This window comes from Bubalus bubalis, chromosome 2 (assembly GCF_019923935.1).
Source record: "Bubalus bubalis isolate 160015118507 breed Murrah chromosome 2, NDDB_SH_1, whole genome shotgun sequence".
In the NCBI taxonomy this organism is placed as follows: domain Eukaryota; kingdom Metazoa; phylum Chordata; class Mammalia; order Artiodactyla; family Bovidae; genus Bubalus; species Bubalus bubalis.
In genome coordinates, this window is record NC_059158.1 from 56,829,609 (window position 1) to 56,848,731 (window position 19,123).

The window sequence follows — 19,123 nt, forward strand, 5'->3', positions numbered from 1 at the left end:
CAGAACCAATGTGCTATTTCTACACTAGACAATACGGGTGCATTTACTGTGACTCCCATTTTGACCAGAGGAAGTGAAAGCACAACTCATTCAATCAGGTCCTTAAGGATTCTGACATAAAAATATAAAGGTATAGTTACAATTTCTTATCTAGAAACCATGTCTGATTCTAACAATTGTAGTTGCAACCCAATCCTGGAACTACTGGGTCAGTAGGAAAAAAAAAAAGAAACATATATAGACATACCATCATCTTTCCCCAGTGGGAAGAATTGCATAGACAGGGACTTCCTGTGTGGTCCAGTGGTTAAGTATCTGCCTTCCAGTGCTGGGTAAAGGGGTTCGATCCCTGGTCTGGGAACTCAGATCCCACATGCTGCAGGGCAACTAAGCCCACACACTGCAACTACAGAGCCCTAAACTCTAAAGCCCACGAACCACAACTAGAGAAAGCCCGTGCACGGCAATGAAGGCCCAGTGCAGCCAAAACATAAAAGAAACTTGGTAGTCATTCCAGCATCCTCTCCCACAACCTCTTCCCAGATCCATCAGAAAAGTAGGAGAATCTATCTAGTGGGGACACATACCCAGCACCGGTCACGGTGAGTGTGAGTAAACACTTGTAAAGGTGAGTAAGCAAGCCTGTCATAACTATCTCCCTGTGTTTTGGGCTTCTGAGTTGAAGCTAGTGGTAAAGAACCCACCTGCCAATGCAGAATACATAAGAGATGCAGGTCTGATTCCTGGATAGGGAAGATCCTTTGGATGAGGGCACAACAACCCACTCCAGTATCCTTGCCTGGAGAACTCCACGGACAGAGGAGCCTTGCGGGTTACAGTCCATAGGGTCGCAGAGTTGGACATGACTGAAGCAACTTAGCATGCATGCATGCCCCTTGTTGTAGAGAGATTAATGATCTAGTTGCCTATCCTAATTCTCTATCAGATCACTATTCTGAGAATGAGTGTGTGTTCCTTGGTCTAAGAAAATCTAACTGGGTGTTCTAAATTGGTCCAGAACCTTCTGTTCTCGTTCTTTTGTTGTACACTGAGCATCTGCCTTTACCAGCTGGTACTTATAGTCTGGTCCAAAGTCAGGGTCTATTCCCATCAGGATGCAAGGAGAGCCCCCTGGGACTCTGACATTGGTCCCATACCAGCTTTCCCCCTGGGAAATCTGCTCTGTGGCCATCTGCAGTTTCCATCACTGTTGTTGGCTGACAGAACAGTTCTTATTGGCATTTCGTGTCTCAAAGGGTGCAAGAAGAAAACACGTAGCTTCATCCACTTCTGTTTTATTGCAGTCCATGGGCCAAGATGGCCACCTCAAGCAAGCACACTGATACATACACTCATCTATTCCAATCAACCCTTAAGAAAAGGGTTTTTCTGATGGGCATTGAGACACCCGCCTTTAAAACACTCTTCAAATTTCCATAGTGATTTACATAAGGCTACATCCTGTTCAGGTAGCCTTCTTTTTTAAAGATATATATTTTTAAAATATCTATTTATTTATTTGCCCGCACTGGGTCTTTGTTGCATCATGCAGGATCTTTTTAGTTGCCGCATGCAAACTCTTAGCTGCAGCATGTGGGATCTAGTTCCCAGACCAGCGATCGAACATGGGCCCCCTGCACTGGGAGCGCAGAGTCTAAGCCACTGGGCCACCAGGGAAGTCCATGAGCATCCTTCTAATAGGACTGTTTTCCAGTACTCTCATGCCTGACTATATTGGCCTGGCTCTAGGTCACATCCCATTAGTAAAAAACGGGCAAACACCATTCCATTTAGCCTGCTGAGCTAATTTATTTTTACTTTCTTTGATCAACATGACAGTCTTCCAAACAGAACATACTCTGTTGACCTTAGAACAGCTATCCAAAAGCTAAGCAGCTCTGTGCTGGTCAATCAAGAGCTGTTTATAGGGTGCTGTCCAAGTGGCAGTGGATTCAGGCAGCCCCTCATGTGGTTCTCAAGTCAGTCCTAAAGGAAAAGATCATACTTGCTCACAAATGTGCTAACTCTTTACGTTCCCCTTGCAGCATCTAGGCATTGCCCATCATATTACAGTGTCTCTCTGATCTCCCAAGATATTATGGATAGTTCGGGTTTCAACTATTTTATATCCTTCAGTTGTAGGGCAGAGTCAATAAATATCTGATTCAAGTTATACTTGCTCCTCAAATGAAATTCTTTAGTCCAAGATGCCAGGAGCTGTTGCAGGGGAGCAGGTGGGGGCCCAGAGGATTTTGCCATAATCCCCAGTCTGCACTCTATACAGCCTTCTTTATGGTCCAGCTCTCACATGTGTACATGACTACTGCAAAAACCATAGCTTTGACTATACTTAACATGGTTGGCAAAGTGATTCTCTGCTTTTTAATATGCTATCTAGGTTTGTCATAGCTTTTCTTTCAAGGAGCGCCTTTTAATTTCATGGTGGCAGTCACCATCTGCAGTGATTTTGTGTGAGTTGCTCATTTGTGTCCAGCTCTTTGCAATCCCATGGACTGTAGCCCACTAGCTCCTCTGTTTATAGGATTTTCCAGGCAAGAATACTGGAGTCAGTTGCCATGCCCTTCTTCAGGGGATCTTCCTGACTCAGGGATCGAACCTAGGTCTCCTTCATTGCAGGCAGATTCTTTACCATCTGAGCCACCAGGGAAGCTCTGCTGTGATTTTGGAGTCCAAGAAAATAGAATCTGTCACTGTTTCCATCGTTTCCCCATCTATTTGCCATGAAGTGATGGGACTGGATGCCATGATTTTAGTTTTTTGAATGCTGAGTTTTAAGCCACCTTTTTTCACTCTCCTTTCCCCTTCCTCAAGAGGCTCTTTAGTTCCTCTTCACTTTCTGCCATGAGAGTGGTATCACCTGCATATCTGAGGTTGTTGATATTTCTTCTGGCCATCTTGAGTCCAGCTTGTGATTCATCCAGCCTGGTATTTCACATGATATACTCTGCATATAAGTTAAATAAGCAGGGTGATAATATAAAGACTTGATGTACTCCTTTCCCAATTTTGAACATGTCCTTTGTTCCATGTCCTGTTCTAACTGTTGCTTCTTCACCTGCAAACAGGCTTCTTAGGAGACAGGTAAGGTGGTTTGGTACACCCATCTCTTTAAGAATTCTCATTAGCACTTCCAATTAATACTGCTTGAAGGGTAGACTTCTGTGCCTTTGTTTTATCCTAGCAGGGAGGGGAAACATTCTCTAGTCAGACACAATAACTATCCCCATAATACATTCAAGTGAAGCAGACACAGCCACCTCACACAGAGCCTGAATAAACATTTCAAATTGTACCCCAAAATTTCACCTTAATCCTACCAACTCTTGTATTTCTACATTTTCCAATTTAATTGTAGGCTCCATTAGGATTTTCCCAACAGATTTTAGTAGCTCAGGGTTTATGAGTTTCCCTTATCAAGGAGTCTGAGAAACTTCTCCACTCCCTCATCATTCCAAAACTCAGGAGCATAAGGCTTTACGTCCCAGCAAAGGGTTGAGCCAAGATACCCTGGCTCTTTTGTCAATCTTTATTTTGATAAATCTGCTGACAATTGCCCCAGTTGATTCCAGGTTAATCAACTGGAATCTTTGGAAACTGGAATCAACTGTAATCTGTGCCTTCTGGTTTTTAAAATTCCTCCAAACTGGGTTAAGTAGAATGGACAGGCTTTTGGGGGGGACCCTGAGGAGGTCCTAATGGTCCACTATCCTTCGATGGGGCTCCATGAAGACCTTTGTTTTAGTGCCACTAATGTCTGCTTTACTCAGCCCATTCCATTCAAGCCATGTTGGGGTTTCCATTCTGTCGGGATGAGTCCCTTTATACTGCTTTCTGCCTCTCTACATATTTTTGTTAATTAATCTATTTTTTAAAATTCACTTATTGATTTGGCTGCTCCTGGTCTTAGTTGAGGCACCCAGCATCTTCGGTCTTCATTGTGAAATGTGCACTCTAGCTCACTGACCCAGGACTGAACCTGGGTCCCTACATCGGGAGCTCTGAGTCTTAGCCACTGGCCACCCGGGAAATCTCTAATTAATCTGTTTTTAATTCACATCCTTAAGACCCATAAGGTGAGACTGAGAGAGGAAAATCCAAAGAGCTGGGACTTCCCTGGTGGTCCAGTGGCTAAGATTCCATGTTCCCAGTGCAGGGGGCCTGGTTCAATCCCTAGCCAGGTAACTAGATTCCAAATGCCACAACAAAACATCCAGCGAGCCACACCTGAGACTCGGCATAGCCAAATAAATAAATCAATATTTTTCAAAAATCCAGGAACTCATTTGGGGGCCTTTGTTTGCTTTTGCAGCTGTAAGTCTACATGATGAGCCCATGCAATAGGGGTACTTGCCCTAGATAATCACAGCACTTGCCATGCCCTAGAAAAGTGGCATACTCTGTGCGTTGAAACTGTGACCATCATAAAGCTAGTCCAGCAAGCAAAGGATATCAGCTGCTTCATCTGAGATGGACCACTCGGCACTCATAGGCAGAGTCCGATAGTCCCCTTTCTCAAGATCCGCACATTTTACCGTGCCTTTTATCCAATCCACAAGGGTACTACTTTCTCAGGAGTAACCTGTGGTGTATCTGGATCATGCACAGCCACCTAGGATGGTTCTGTAGTGACATGTGGGTCCTGTATAAACCCAAACATGCTCTTCCTCTCAGTTCAGTTCAGTTCAGTTCAGTCTCTCAGTTGTGTCCGACTCTTTGCGACCCCACAGACTGCGGCACTCTAGGCCTCCCTGTCCATCACCACCTCCTGGAGTTTACTCAAACTCATGTCCACTGAGTCGGTGATGCCATCCAACCAGCTCATCTTCTGTCATCCCCTTCTCCTCCCACCTTCAATCTTTCCCAGCATCAGGATATTTTCAAATGAGTCATTTCTTTGCATCAGGTGGCCAAAGTATTGGAGATAAGAAAGCCTTCCTCAGTGATCAGTGCAAAGAAATAGAGGAAAACAATATAATGGGAAAGACTAGAGATCTCTTTAAGAAAATTAGAGATACCAGGGGAATATTTCATGCAAAGATGGGCTCAATAAAGGACAGAAATGGTATGGACCTAACAGAAGCAGAAGTTATTAAGAAGAGGTGGCAAGAATACACAGAAGAACTATACAAAAAAGATCTTCATGACCCAGATAATCACGATGGTATGATCACCCACCTAGGGCCAGATATTCTGCAATGCAAAGTCAACTGGGCCTTAGGAAGAATCACTATGAACAAAGCTCGTGGAGGTGATGGAATTCCAGTTGAGCCATTTCAAATCCTAAAAGATGATGCTATGAAAGTGCTGCACTCAACATGCCAGCAAATTTGGAAAACTCGGCAGTGGCCACAGGACTGGAAAAGGTCAGTTTTCATTCCAATCCCAAAGAAAGGCAATGCCAAAGAATGCTCAAACATCCACACAATTGTACTCATGTCACACGCTAGCAAAGTGATACTCAAAATTCTTCAAGCGAGGCTTCAACAGTACGTGAACTGTGAACTTCCAGATGTTCAAGCTGGATTTAGAAAAGGCAGAGGAACTAGAGATCAAATTGCCAATATCCACTGGATCATTGAAAAAGCAAGAGAGTTTCAGAAAAACATCTACTTCTGCTTTTTTGACTATGCCAAAGCCTTTAACTGTGTGGATCACAACAAACTGTGGAAAATTCTGAAAGAGATGGGAATACCAGACCACCTGACCTGCCTGCCTCTTGAGAAATATGTAAGCAGGTCAGGAAGCAACAGTTAGAACTGGACATAGAACAACAGATTGATTTCAAATAGGGAAAGGAGTACGTCAAGGCTGTATATTCTCACCCTGTTTATTTAACTTATATGCAGAGTACATCATGAGAAACGTTGGGCTGGATGAAGCACAAGCTGAAATCAAGATTGCTGGGAGAAATATCAATAACCTCAGATATGCAGATGGCACTATTCTTATGGAAGAAAGCAAAGAAGATCTGAAGAGCCTCTTGATGAAAGTGAAAGAGGAGAGTGAAAAAGTTGGCTTAAAACTCAACATTCAAAGAACAAAGATCATGGCATCCAGTCCCATCACCTCATGGCAAATAGATGGGGAAACAGTGGAAACAGTGATAGACTTTATTTTCCTGGGCTCCAAAATCACTGTAAATGGTGATTGTAGCCATGAAATTAAAAAAAAATGCTTGCTCCTTGGAAGAAAAGCTATGGGCAACCTAGACAGCATATTAAAAAAACAGAGACATTACTTTGCTGACAAAGGTCTGTCTAGTCAAAGCTATGGTTTTTCCAGTGGTCATATATGGATGTGAGAGTTGGACTCTAAAGAAAACTCAGCGCAGAAGAATTGATGCTTTTGAACTGTGGTGTTGAAGAAGACTCTCAAGAGTCCCCTGGACTGCAAGGAGGTCAAACCAGTCAATCTTAAAGGAATTCAGTCCTGAATATTCATTGGAAGGACTGATGCTGAAGCTGAAATGCCAATATTTTGCCACCTGATATGAAGAACTGACTTCTTAGAAAAAACCCTGATGCTGAGAAAGATTGAAGGCAGGAGGAGAAAGGGATGACAGAGGGTGAGATGGTTGGATGGCATCACCAACTCTATGGACATGAGTTTGAGCAAGCTTTGGGAGTTGGTGATGGACAGGGAAGCCTGGAGTGCTGCAGTCTATGGGGTCGTGAAGAGTTGGACACGACTGACCAATTGAACTGAACTGAACTGATACTTTACATGTGAAACTAATGTGATATTGTAAAGCAACTGTACTTCAGTTAAAAAATAAGGTATAATTTCCATTCCACTGAAGGAAGGAAGTTAGCATAGAAGAAAATACGTAAGGGAAAATGGCAAAAACTTCACAATTTGTAAAACATAGATTTTGGAACCTCAGAAAACGCTGAACCTAACATGTCATAATTAATCTGCTAAAAATCAAAGGTGAAGAAAAATCTTGAAAGAAGTCAGAGAAAAATGACACACTATATGTAAAAGAATGTCAATTCAAAGGCCTGCAATTTATCAGGAAACAGGGGCCAGAAAATATATTTAAAATACTGGAAGAAAAAACTACCAATCCAGGACATTATATGCTGCAAAGATATACTTACAATTGAAGGCAGAACAAAGGGTGATGAAGACGAAAAAAAGCCTAGAGGCATTAACCATCAGGCAACTAGATATAAAACAATATCAAAGGGATTTCTTCAGATTAAAGTGAAAACACACAAGAGTGCCGAATCTGGAACTTCAGGGATAAAGGAAGAGGCACAGAAGTGGTAGTATCTGGATAAATGTGATAGTCTATTATTTTCTCCTCTTAAATTCTTTTAATATATGTATATAACTTTTGCATGAAAAAAAAATTATACCATAATCTCAGAGGGTGGGGTTCAGTTCACGTTGATGTTATACATATGACAACTAAAACATAAAAAATAGAGTAAAAGACTATATTGCTATAAGGCCTACATTTTACTATTGTCAAAACAAAAACTGCACCCAAGAATGTTAAATAGGCAAGGAAGATGTCATTCAAGATTCCTGCAGTAAGGGAGAGAGACCAGAACTCAGCCTGAGCTCGGTTTCACTGAATCCAAAGGTAGGAGAGTTTTAAGTGCTGAGGTTATGTTGATCTATGGGGTGAGTTTAGGTCATTGTGTCATTCTTGAGTTTGCAATGGCTTTTCTCTGTGATTAGGACACCTGTGTGTGCTATTTAGTACCATTTAAAGTCAGGCTCCTACCCTCTCACAGACACATGTGGAACACATGTCCCTCCCTGCCTGCCTGGCTGCCACTTCAGTTGGCCTCCCCACCAGCAGCATCTTGATGGTGTGGGCACCAAGGGAAAGGGCAGAAGGACACACAGTTGGTGATCCCAAAGTTGCCACTTTGCTTAGGGGTGCTGAACCAGGAAACCTGTTTTTGAGTTCCCTCTCTGCTGGGTGGGGACTGAGGACTCTTTCTTGTACAGTTTAGTTCCCCCACAGCTCTGGGGCCTGGCCTGGGGAGAAAGGCCACTGCCTTGCCAATATGCTCATTACCCTTAAGGCAAACATCTCCAGCTCTTAGACCCCAGGACATTGGGAAGCACTAGAGAGTCTGAGGTGAACTGCGCTTGTGCTGCCTCCCATCCTCGGGTGCCCTCTGCGCATGTGTTCTCTGCAGGACCTTTGCTCGGGGCAGTCCCATGCGCCTGCAGTGGTTCTTGGCTCCTGTATTCAAGAGCTGCATCCCAGAAGCAGGCCAAACAGGGCCTGTGTCGCCTGTAGAGGTTGGGAACTGGAGGACAGCACTTGAAGCCCAGTTCTCTATCCGAGGACTGACCTCATCCAAGTGTTCCATGAGCAATTACCTGGGCAGACTCTGCCCCTCAACCCCACGAAAGGCACTGGGGGCCAGCATGTGCCAGGAGCTTGGCAGCACAAGCCCAGCTTCCTTCAAGTTGAGGGTTTCAGGAACACGTATGGGCTTTACCCGAGATCTGGACTGATTTGCAACACTCAACATTGTAGTAGAGACAACGGGTCAAGGGGCTGAGTATAAAACACTGCTATGGGGGAAGCTCTGGCCTCAATACCTAGGGCTTCTTTGGTCAGAGAACCCCCATGGCGGCCACAGGACCCAGCACTAGAATAATAGTAACCCCGTTTTTGGACGCACTGCTTCCCCTACCTTAAGTCACATCCCCAGGGGCCTGCCCTGGTAAAGCCCCCATTCTTCTAGCCAAGAGCCAAGTAGCATTGCCAGCAACACTGCCTTTAGGGGCATGTTCATCCCAGTCTCTACCCTTGGGAACCCTGCCTATGAGGCGGGCACAAGGAGTAACCTTGTTGTTACGGTTCCCTCATCACCTGCCAGGGTTTGGTTGGACACATAACCATTGGGCCAACCAAGTCATCCTCAGGTTAGGATCCAGCCACTCCCTTGGGGTCTAAGAGGTGAATGCTAGCCTGAGTGAATAGCGCTTCCTAGAGACGTAGTCAGTGTCTATGTTCTTTCCAGGCTGGAACTTGTATGAGCCCTGTTTCAATGAGATACACATGTGTAGGTGTGACCTCTGTGATACTGGAGCAAAATGGGCACCCAGAGATACAGCATTCCCTCCCGCTGCTCTGCAGTTTCCCACAAAAGTGGGTAGTTTTTGGCTGTTGTCCGTAGACGGAAGTCCTTGTCCTGTCCCCTTCAGGCACGCAGCAGGCATGCTCTTATCGAGTGCAACAGGTTCATCCCCTCTCTCAGCCCCAACAGATTCATCCCCTCTCTCAACCCCTCTCCCCATTTTTGTCTCAAAACCCTTGGGTCTTCTTCATGATTTACAATCAAGCCTTATTCTTGTTGTTTTTCATAATTCTCAGGTTTGTACTTTGCAGATCATGGGGAAAACACTGACTTTTAAGAGTGATAATTAGGAAGTCAGAGCTGTTTTAAAGTTTCCTGTGGCCACTCAGCTCAAGGGGTGTGAACAGTAGCACAGACAAGGGAGAACAAGGGCAAAGGATAGAAAATAGTTACAAATATGGTATACATTAATCCAATTATCTCAATAACACTTTAAATATGAATGGTCTAAATATATCAGTTACAAGACACAGACCATCAGAATGGATTAAAAGAACTGCCTGTGCATTTTGTGGGTGCATGCTCAGTTATGTCTGACTCTTTGTGACGCCATGGACTGTAGCCAACTAGGCTCCTCTGTCCAGGGATTTTCCAGGCAAGAATACCGGAGTGGGTTGCCATTTCCTTTTCCAGGAGATCTTCCTGACCCAGGGATCAAACCTGCATCTGTGTCTCCTGCATTGGTAGGTGGATTCTTCACCACTGCGCCACCTGGGAAGCTCCTTTAACACCCTTAAATTTTACTGAGCTCCATGGCCATAATTTTTTTCACTTCTGAGCCACAGACCCAAATGGCAATTACCAGAAGGCACTTATGATTCATATTCACTTCCGATGGCAGGTTCCTACTCCCTTGGCTACGGGTAAGTGCAAATGAGGTTGTGACCAGGAACCTTTCCTCAACTCTTGAAGATATTATAGAATCTGCTGCTAAAGCCATAGCTGTCTGATAAAAATCCCTAGACTCTATGGCAGAAATGGTTTTTGATACTAGAATAATCCTTGATTATCTCTTGAGTAAGGAGGAATTTGTGTTAGGGCTAATGTGACTTGTTGCACTTGGACTGATGCTTCTGAAGAAGCTATGATTCGGCTATATAAGATCAGCGAACAAACCAGTTATCTTAAGAAAATGATCCTTTCAATGTGGTCTTTCTTTGACTTATTTGATTCTGATTGATTTGGGTCTTGGGGGCTGCAGCTCCAAAGTACATGACAGGTATTGGGAATTATCCTGCTTGTGGTAATCATAGTAGTCTCCCCAGGGCTCAATGTTCTCTGAAAATCTTCAAATGCATGTTTGCAGCCACTAATGAGCTAGCAAAAGATCTCCCTAAAACCAGAGCATCAGAAAAGGAATGACAAGAATGACTGGCTTAAAGTATGTGAATCTGACGTTGCGGCCTGTAGACACCACAGAGAGATTCAGCAAAAACGTAGAGAACTTCAGAGCAATAGCTGGGAGTAATGCCAATTCCTTTGATCACATCTCAGTTAGCCTGAGCATCTCACTGAAAGGGGGAAATTGATAAAAACAAGACAACAGGCCCCATGGGACTCAAATGGAGTCACTTATGCTAAGTTTCACAGCACCAAACTGAGATTTAATTATACTTTTGGCTGTCCCGGGAATGCAATCCTAAGTCAGTCAACCAAGAATCGCATAAACGGCTCTAGTTAAGTAGTAACCTACTTGATAGATCTCATCCCATAAAGGAAAGTGACTTTGCCACCATTCTACTTTTTGTTAGGAGAACGTCCTTGTCCCTTCTGCCTATACTCTCCTTGGAGCACCTTTCCATCTGTTAGATTGGGTGCTGCCTGATTCACGAATCATTAAATAAAGTCAATCAAAATCTTTTAAAATTTACTCAATTTTGTTTTTTAACACTAGTCTGGAGTAGTGTAGATTTCCTAAATCTTTGCTTGTTGCTTCCAAGTTTGTGCATTGTCAAATGATGGTTAGCACTTTTTACCAAGAAAAAAAAAATAATTTTATAAGTAAGGTATGTATTGGGTTGGCCAAGAAATTAATTTCGTTTTTTTCCGTAAGTTGGCTCTAGTAGTGCTTAGTTGTCTTTAACTTCATTTGAAACAATTTTGTGAGGTTATATTGTGATAGCCATCATATTAGCCTTGCATTAAAATAAATCAAAATTAGTGAGTTTTGTGTAGCCATTTTAATACTGAAGATGGAAGGAAAAAAGCAACATTTTTTGGCATATTATGCTTTATTATTTCAACAAAGGTAAAAGCACAACTGAAATGCCAAAAAAAAAAAGATTTCTGCATCGTCTGGTGAAGGTGCTGTGACTGATCGAACATGTCAAAGTGGTTGGCCAAGTTTCATGCTGGAGATTTTTTCTTGCTGCGTGATGCTGCATGGTCAGGTAGACCAGTTGCAGTAATCGAGAACCATCAACATTATACCATGAGAAAGACAGCCAAAATACTCAAAATATCTAAATCAAGCACTGTAAAATCACTTGCATCAGCTTGGTTAATTGCTTTTCAAACTGTTAGGTCTCGTTTCAGGGGCTCTGAAGTGCCACAGTCCTTTATGTCTCAGTACAAAGAATTCAGCAAGAGGCAAAGTGGAAGATGAGAAGTGACTTGATTAGAACAGGATGCTCCTGAGGTTAACAACAGGCGGGCAAGGGGATGCCGTCCCTGAGAACTTAGTGGGCTACAGTTTTATAATCAAAGGAAAAGTGGGGAGGGGGAGAAGAACTTTGTCTTGAGTACAAGTTATGCTTTCATTATCCGCTCCTTCTGCCGGTTGGGCATGGGTTTTCTTATCCCTACATAGTCCAGCTAGGTCCACAAATTATTGTTTTTTATATGTGCAGAGAGCATGTCCTAGAGATCATTAATTTACTGGGCTCACTAGGTAGGATGTGGGTCTCATGCCACCATTGTTTTATTGCTTTCAGGCCTGTCTCCCGCTTCTGTAGCATGGTTTTGTTGCTAAGCAAACCAACTCTCTTTAGTAATCATTAACTAACAGGGGTCTCCCCTATTTTTTCTACTTAAAATTCTCTAGTGGGATTAACTATTTAATCACCTACATGGTTGCGCAGTGGCAAAGAATCCACCTGCCAATGCAGGAGAGGCAAGAGACAAGGGTTCCATCCCTGGGTGAGTAAGATCCCCTGGAAAAGGAAATGGAAATGGCAACCTACTCCACAGTTCTTACTGTGAAAATTCCGCTGACAGAGGAGCCTGTCCGGCTATTGTCCTTGGGACTGCAAAGTCCATACCACTGAGTGACTGAGCACACTTGTCTCTTGACTCTGTCCCTATCAATGGCATGACCACACCACAACTTATTTTCTGGTACACAGGTTCCTCTGTCCACAGAAATCTCCAGGCAAGACTACTGGGACAAGTACCCATTCCCTTCTCCAGGGGATCTTCCAGACCCAGGGATTGAACTCAGGTCTCCTGCATGCAGGTGGATTCTCTACTGTCTGAATCACCAGGAAAGCTCTATTACAAATAAAGCTGCTATGAACATTCTCATGTAAACCTTTTGTGGACACATGCACTCAGTTCTCTTGCAGGGGAACTGCTGCGTTTTAGGCTGAGTGTATGCTTAGCTTTAATAGACACTGTGGATACAGATTTCTAAACTGGTTGTACCCTAGGGCTCAAGTTTTATGACTCAGTATCCACTCTCATTTAGAAAGGAGCTACTTTAAGAGGCACTGGGAATGTACAAACGACACAAACGTGCTTGACTCAGCTCGGTGCGTTTCTTCAAATTCTTAAGATATTGTCAGCCAGACCCCCTAATTCCACGGATGAATAAACATATTAGCAACTGCAGTACCGCCCACGAACAAATTTCTCATTCAAATTTTCCAAAAAGGGGTATTTCTAAGAGCACCAGGGTTAGCTCACAGGGTGAAGAAAGTACGGCGGCACCACCTCCCCTAGTTCCTGCTCCCCAAGGAGTGCGGACCTCCTCTCAGCCGGAACAAAGAAGTCGCTCCTAGAGGCCGCGTGAGGTTCCGGTCAGGCCCCGCCTCTCAGCTAGGCACATGCGCAGAGTTAGCCCTACGGAGCCTTTCGGCCCAGGCGCGCGTGACGTAGAAGCGTACGCCGGTGCGTGATGACACACGGACGTGCGCTCGGTGGCTCATAGGGGAAGATGGCGGCTGCTCTTTTGGAGGAGTGGGATTGAGAGGGGAGGAGGGAGGGGGCCCGACGGGAGAGACAGTCCTGACTGTGAAGAGGAACATATCGCTCGCCAGTCGTTAGGACCTCTCATCAGCGCCCGAGGGTGAGTGCGGCGGCGGCATGGGACCGCTCACCTGCAGCAGGCGGCCGCACTCCGCCATTTTCGTGCTCGGCCGTTGCGTGCTTTGGGGACCTCAGGGGTGCCTGTGGACGAGCTGGAAGAGCTGGGAGGATCGACCTCCCGAGGGCTCTTTGAGGCGGGTTTGGGCCTTACGGGAGGGGGCTAGCAGCTTGAGGCAGACCAGGAAGTGCGGACATGGTAAGGCTAAGGCCCTGACTTGGGACCTGTGGCGACGCGAAGACGTAGGTAGGGTAGGCCGCGGAAAACACTGAAGTTTGGAGGAGTGAAGCGCCTTAAAACTGAAATTGGGGGCGGGAGTGGAAGGGGTTGGGCCGAGAATTGAATGGTTTGAGTGGTTGGTTGAAGAGGTCATGGGAAGTTAGTTAATACGAAACCTATAAAACGGCGAAGGTTTAGTTAGCCTCGTTTTTATCGTGACCTAAAGTCTGTAATTTTAACAGGTATAAGTCCACAGCTAGATAGGCAAAAAACCCCTGCTCCTGCGGAATAGCTTTATTGTTTTGTTTGGTTTAGATCGTGCTCTCTGCAAGGGGCCGTTAGTAACTCCCTGCACATTTCTGATTTTGAGTTCTGGCAGTTAGATACTTAGGATCACAGAAGGCATTCTTTTTTTTTTTTGAGGAAATATAAAAACTGTTGATATGTGCATGTAAACCCTTGTAATTGGTGGTCCTTCCGGAGAAAGGAAGAGGCGGGTCGATAGGGAATTCAGTAGTTGAACATGTTTAAATCAAATCAGAAATGCATGGATTATTTCTAGAAGACCTGTCATGAATGATTTGAAGTATTTTCTACTCAGATGACATTATGTTGAGTGTTCCGGGAACTTTGGAAGACTAGAAAATGAACAAAAAGCCTGTGTAAAAGGAATACCTCTTACGAAGCCCGAGTGGACTTTTTTGAAGTACCCTTTGGAGATCTAGCACACGCAGTATTTTTTGCCTGTGAATGTGCTGCAGAGGTAGACCTATTTAATTCAAACAAAAACTTTTAGTTAAACAGAAGCGTGTTCGTTGTTCCCCGATGGCATTTTTTCCCAGCTAATCTTAATTGCATTTGGCCTCTCTTATTACCATAAAGTACTTTTGCACTTTTTAATTGGTTTCCTTGCCTAGAAGAAGACAAAATACTGTATCGATTTGTATTTATGTTGAGGCCTTACTTTCTGTGTTTGGCCTTTTTTCTTGAAGTTTAGAGAAAATTTTTAACTTTTGGTATTTAGGGGAAGAATTTTAGTAGAAAGTTGGCCTTAAATCACAATGCTTTAGGAAAAAGATAAATCCTTATCTCTGAAGTTGATGGCTTAACTTGTATTCTTTGGTTAGTGAAAAATATTAAAACGCAGATTTTGCCATCAATTTTACCCTGACCTAAGGCTTTAATTACACTTTTAGTAACCATTTAAGGTGCTTATTCAGAGCTCTGCATGCTAAGTAACAAGTTCTGTATACTTTTCACACTACTTAGGGAAAAATGTTAATTGATGCTGAAACTATTTCATATTTCAGAATAAGAATGAAGAAAGTAAGGCAATGTAAAGTTTTATAACTGTCACAAATATTTTGACAAAGATATTAATGAAAGCTTTTCACCTAAGAATCTGTTTATGTAATCCTTTTGAGGTTGCTTAGCAAAAAATAGGACTTTTAGATAAAGTAGTATTAATTAGAGCCCGAAGATTAGAAATCTTCGTTATCAAAGTATATTTAGTTGTCCAGCTCACCAGTTGTTTCAGTATTCCAGATTTGTTTTATAAGATTCCAAATTGTCCTAGTTTTCTGCCAAACATTATTCCAGGATTTTATTTGTGTTGTAACTTTTGCTTGTAAGAGATTGTTTTTTTCTTTTAAATTAGTGAAAGTTTCTCTGAGATTCATATATGGCATTGTATTGGAAAATCTTTACATTACTCTCATCCTTTCTGGCCTTAGAACATTTTAGTATTTTCTGGTAGTGACTGACTTTATAATGTTTGTATAGTACCTTATAATCATAATTGAGTGCTTGTTATTTTCTAAGATCTAGGTAGTATTGGAAAGGCTATGGGTTTTAGCAGTAGGTAGACTACGTTTGAAGGTCTGTCTACTGGTCTCACCACTACCTAGTTTTTTTACATTTGGGCCCTTACATGCTGAACTTCAGTTTAAAAATGTTAGTTATAGTACTTATCTCCAAGATAAAAAAAAAAGTGTCTAGTACATAGTAAGCAGCAAATTTTGGCATTTTTCTTTTGTGACTTGAATTTGATGAAGTCCTTTTATTTTTAAATTGAGATGTTAGTTTTAGGTGTACATATGTACAATAATGCTTCACTATTAGTATATATTGCAGAATAATCACCACAATAAGTCCATCACCATACAGTTATAATTTCTTTTTGTTATGAGAACTTTTAAGATCTACTCATTTAGAAAATTTAAATATGCAATATAGTGTTAACTGTAGTTGCTATGTTTAACTTAGTTTAGAATTGGAAATTTGTATCTTTTGACCCCCTTCATCCATTTTGTCCATTTCTCCCTTCCCCATTTTTACTTTTTAAAAAATTAACTCCGACGTCTTTGTTGGAAACAAAGATTGGATCAACCTCATTCCTCTGGTAAAGTAAATACTCCCTTCCCTGTGTTATTAAAGAGTTTTGTGTATATCTCTTCTTAATGTATTTGTAAAATTTACTTAATTATTTTTGACTACTCTGGGCATGTGGGTTTTCTCTAGTTGTGGTTTGCAGAGCACTGGGCTCTAGGGTGCGCAGGCCTCAGTTGTGGCGCAAGGGCTCAGTTGTCTCATGGCATGTAGCATCTTCTGGGACCAGGGATGGAACCCGGGTCCCCTGAATTGGCAGGCAGATTCCCAACCACTGGACCACCAGGGAAGTCCTATTTAATGTATTTTGATTGGAGCATAACTTCTCCACAACTTTGTCAGCTCTTAGAAGGCAGATGCTATAGGGCCTTATATATTTTGTGTGCTCATAAAGCCTAAAGCATTATAAAAATTGAGTGAATGATTTTTCTACAAAAATTCTCATCATGACTTTCCTGAGATCTGTATTTCACACAGACTGGGTTTATTTCTGCTCCTTTGCCCTTACTGGTGACCTGTTTGCCCATCCCCCTCCTTTCATACTGCATATCCTGTCCATTTCTCAAAGTCCAGCTACGTCTTGTCTCATTAGTGAGGTCTTCAGTGAATATTTGTTTATTTTCATCTGTGCCTCTGGTTAACCTGAGGTCTGTGTGACTGCCGTCTATTACTTTAGCACCTGACACTGTGCCTTACCTTTTGAGCAGGTCCTTGGGTGGGTTGACAAACGCACAGCTGTGCTTTAAGGCTGACTTTGTAATATAACCACCTGCTCTGTTTACTGTCCCCACTTAGTAAGATACGGTTTAGGAGCAATTTCCCTTTATTTGTGTGTAGGTTATTCTGGTAACTTTTTTTTCTTTGTGTGTTGGGATAAATCGCAAACATCCAGAAAAGCTGAAAGAAGAATGCAGTGAACACCTATTGCCTTTCATTTAGATTTATCTGTTACTAACATTTTGACCATTTTGCTTTAACTCTCAGCATACCTCTCCCCTCAACAACCAGTTGAAAGTAAATGCTGATATCATGCTATTTGTTCCCTGCTGCTGCTGCTAAGTCGCTTCAGTCGTGTCTGACTCTGCGACCCCATAGACGGTAGCCCACCAGGCTCCCCTGTCCCTGGGATTCTCCAGGCAAGAACACTGGAGTGGGTTGCCATTTCCTTCTCCAGTGTGTGAAAGTGAAGTCGCTCAGTTCTGTCCGACCTTTAGCGACCCCATGGACTGCAGCCTACCAGGCTCCTCCGTCTGTGGGATTTTCCCAGGCAAGAGTACTGGAGTGGGGTGCCATTGCCTTCTCCGTATTTGTTCCCTAAATACCTCTCTAAACTAATGCCATTTTTCTACACTTTATATATTTTTATTGCAAACTAGCCTCCGGCTGAATGCTTTAGTCAGTTAACGTTAACCCTGGGTTGGGAAGATCCCCTGGAGAAGGAAATGGCAGCCCACTCCAGTATTCTTGCCTGGAGAATCCCATGGACGGAGGAGCTTGGGGTCCACGGGGTCGCGAAGGGTTGGACACCTGAGCGACTTCACTTTCAATTAATGTTGTCTCTGGCATGGACTTTTTAAAGAATATGCCATATTTGGGATTTTCTGACTGAATGCTTAAAATGTCATTTAACTTATTTCTCTATTTTTAAATTTCCTATAAATTGAAAGATCTAGAGAGATTTAATTAAATTTGGGTCAGTATTTTTGGCACAAATACTTCCTAGATGGTAGTATGTAATTTACATTGTATTGCATCAGGAAAAACAGAATTCTGGTTCTCCTCTTTCTAGTGATCTATTAATAAGGTGGTGAGGACTTCCAGATGTTTGCCCCACTGTTTCCAGTGCTAAATTTACTTGGTTGGTGTGGTGTCCATTGAATTTCTTCATTGAAAAGGTACATTTTCCCGTGTCACCTAATGGTTGATGATTTTTGGCCTAGTCATTTAATTTGGAGTTATAAAAATTGAATAAGTGAACTTTCTATAAAAATTCTCCTCACGGCTCTGTTATTTCTTGGCTGTTTTCTGTTAATAAAAAAAGTGCTTCCCCCTCCTTTATAGTTTTTAAAATTTTATTTACTTAACGTTTTTTGATGATCTGGGTCTTTGTTGCTGTACGTGAACTTTCTCCAGTGTGGCAAGCAGGGGCTCCTTTCTAGTCGTGGTGCACAGGCTTCTCATTGCGGTGGCTTTTCTTCTTGCATAGCACGGGCTCTGGGCATGCGGGCTTCGATAGTTGTAGCCCTTGGGCTCAGGAGTTGCAGCTGACTGGCAGGGAATTCCGCCTATTCCATGTGCTTTTTCCTGAAACATCTGGAGTCCTTGATAGCCACTGTGCATCTTTCCCGTAAGAACACCATTCTCTTAAATACCCAGAATATTAATAGATTCTACCGACTGGAGTTTTGAGCAAGCTTTGGGAATTGGGGATGGACAGGGAAGCCTGGCAGTCCAGGGGAAGCCTGCAGCCCCCTGCAGTCCATGGGGTCGCAAAGAGCCGGACACGACTGAGCGACTGAACTGAACTGTAACTAGGTACAATATCTGATATTCAGATTTCATATTCCAGTTTCTCCAGTTGTCTCAATACCATCCCTTACAGAGTTTTTTCCCTCTGTGATTTAGGTTCCAGTCTAGAATTGAACGTTGTATTTAATTGTCATGTTTCTTTAGTCTTTATAATTTTTTTAAACTTAAAAAAATTTATTCATTTTTGAGTATGCTGGGTCTTCGTTGCTGAGTGAGCTTTTTCCTAGGTGCGTCTCCTGGGCTCTAGAGCACAGGCTCAGTAGTTGTGGCACGTGGACTTAGTGCTCTGAGGCATGTGGGGTCTTCCCAGATCAGGGGTCAACCTGTGTCTCTTGCATTGGCAGGCAGATTTCTTTACCACTGAGCCACCAGGGAAGCCCTCTTTAGTCTTTGGTTGTTCAGTCGTTTCTATGGCCTTTCTTTCTTTAACGACTAACTTTTCTTTAAGAGTCTAGTCTACTAGTTTTGTTTTCTCTGGATTTTTGAAGTATTACCTTTTTTTTTTTTTAATGTGTTAGTTGTAGTTGTTATTGTTTTCCATGCTTAAGTT

General features: G+C 42.9%; 1 protein-coding gene across 10 annotated transcripts in view; it reads left to right on the top strand.

Moving 5' to 3' along the window:
• Nucleotides 1-13,242: 13,242 nt before the first annotated feature.
• Nucleotides 13,243-19,123, top strand: part of WDR33 (WD repeat domain 33) — a 109,897-nt gene continuing 104,016 nt past the window's right edge. For 5 of the 10 annotated variants that reach the window (XM_006061556.3, XM_025273045.2, XM_025273030.2 and 2 more), the window contains exon 1: nt 13,244-13,419. The gene's annotated coding sequence lies outside the window, so the exon portion shown is untranslated. Of the gene's footprint in view, nt 13,420-19,123 lie in introns of all 10 variants that reach the window. The other 5 variants (XM_006061555.3, XM_025273005.2, XM_025273011.2 and 2 more) reach the window with 3 other exon arrangements.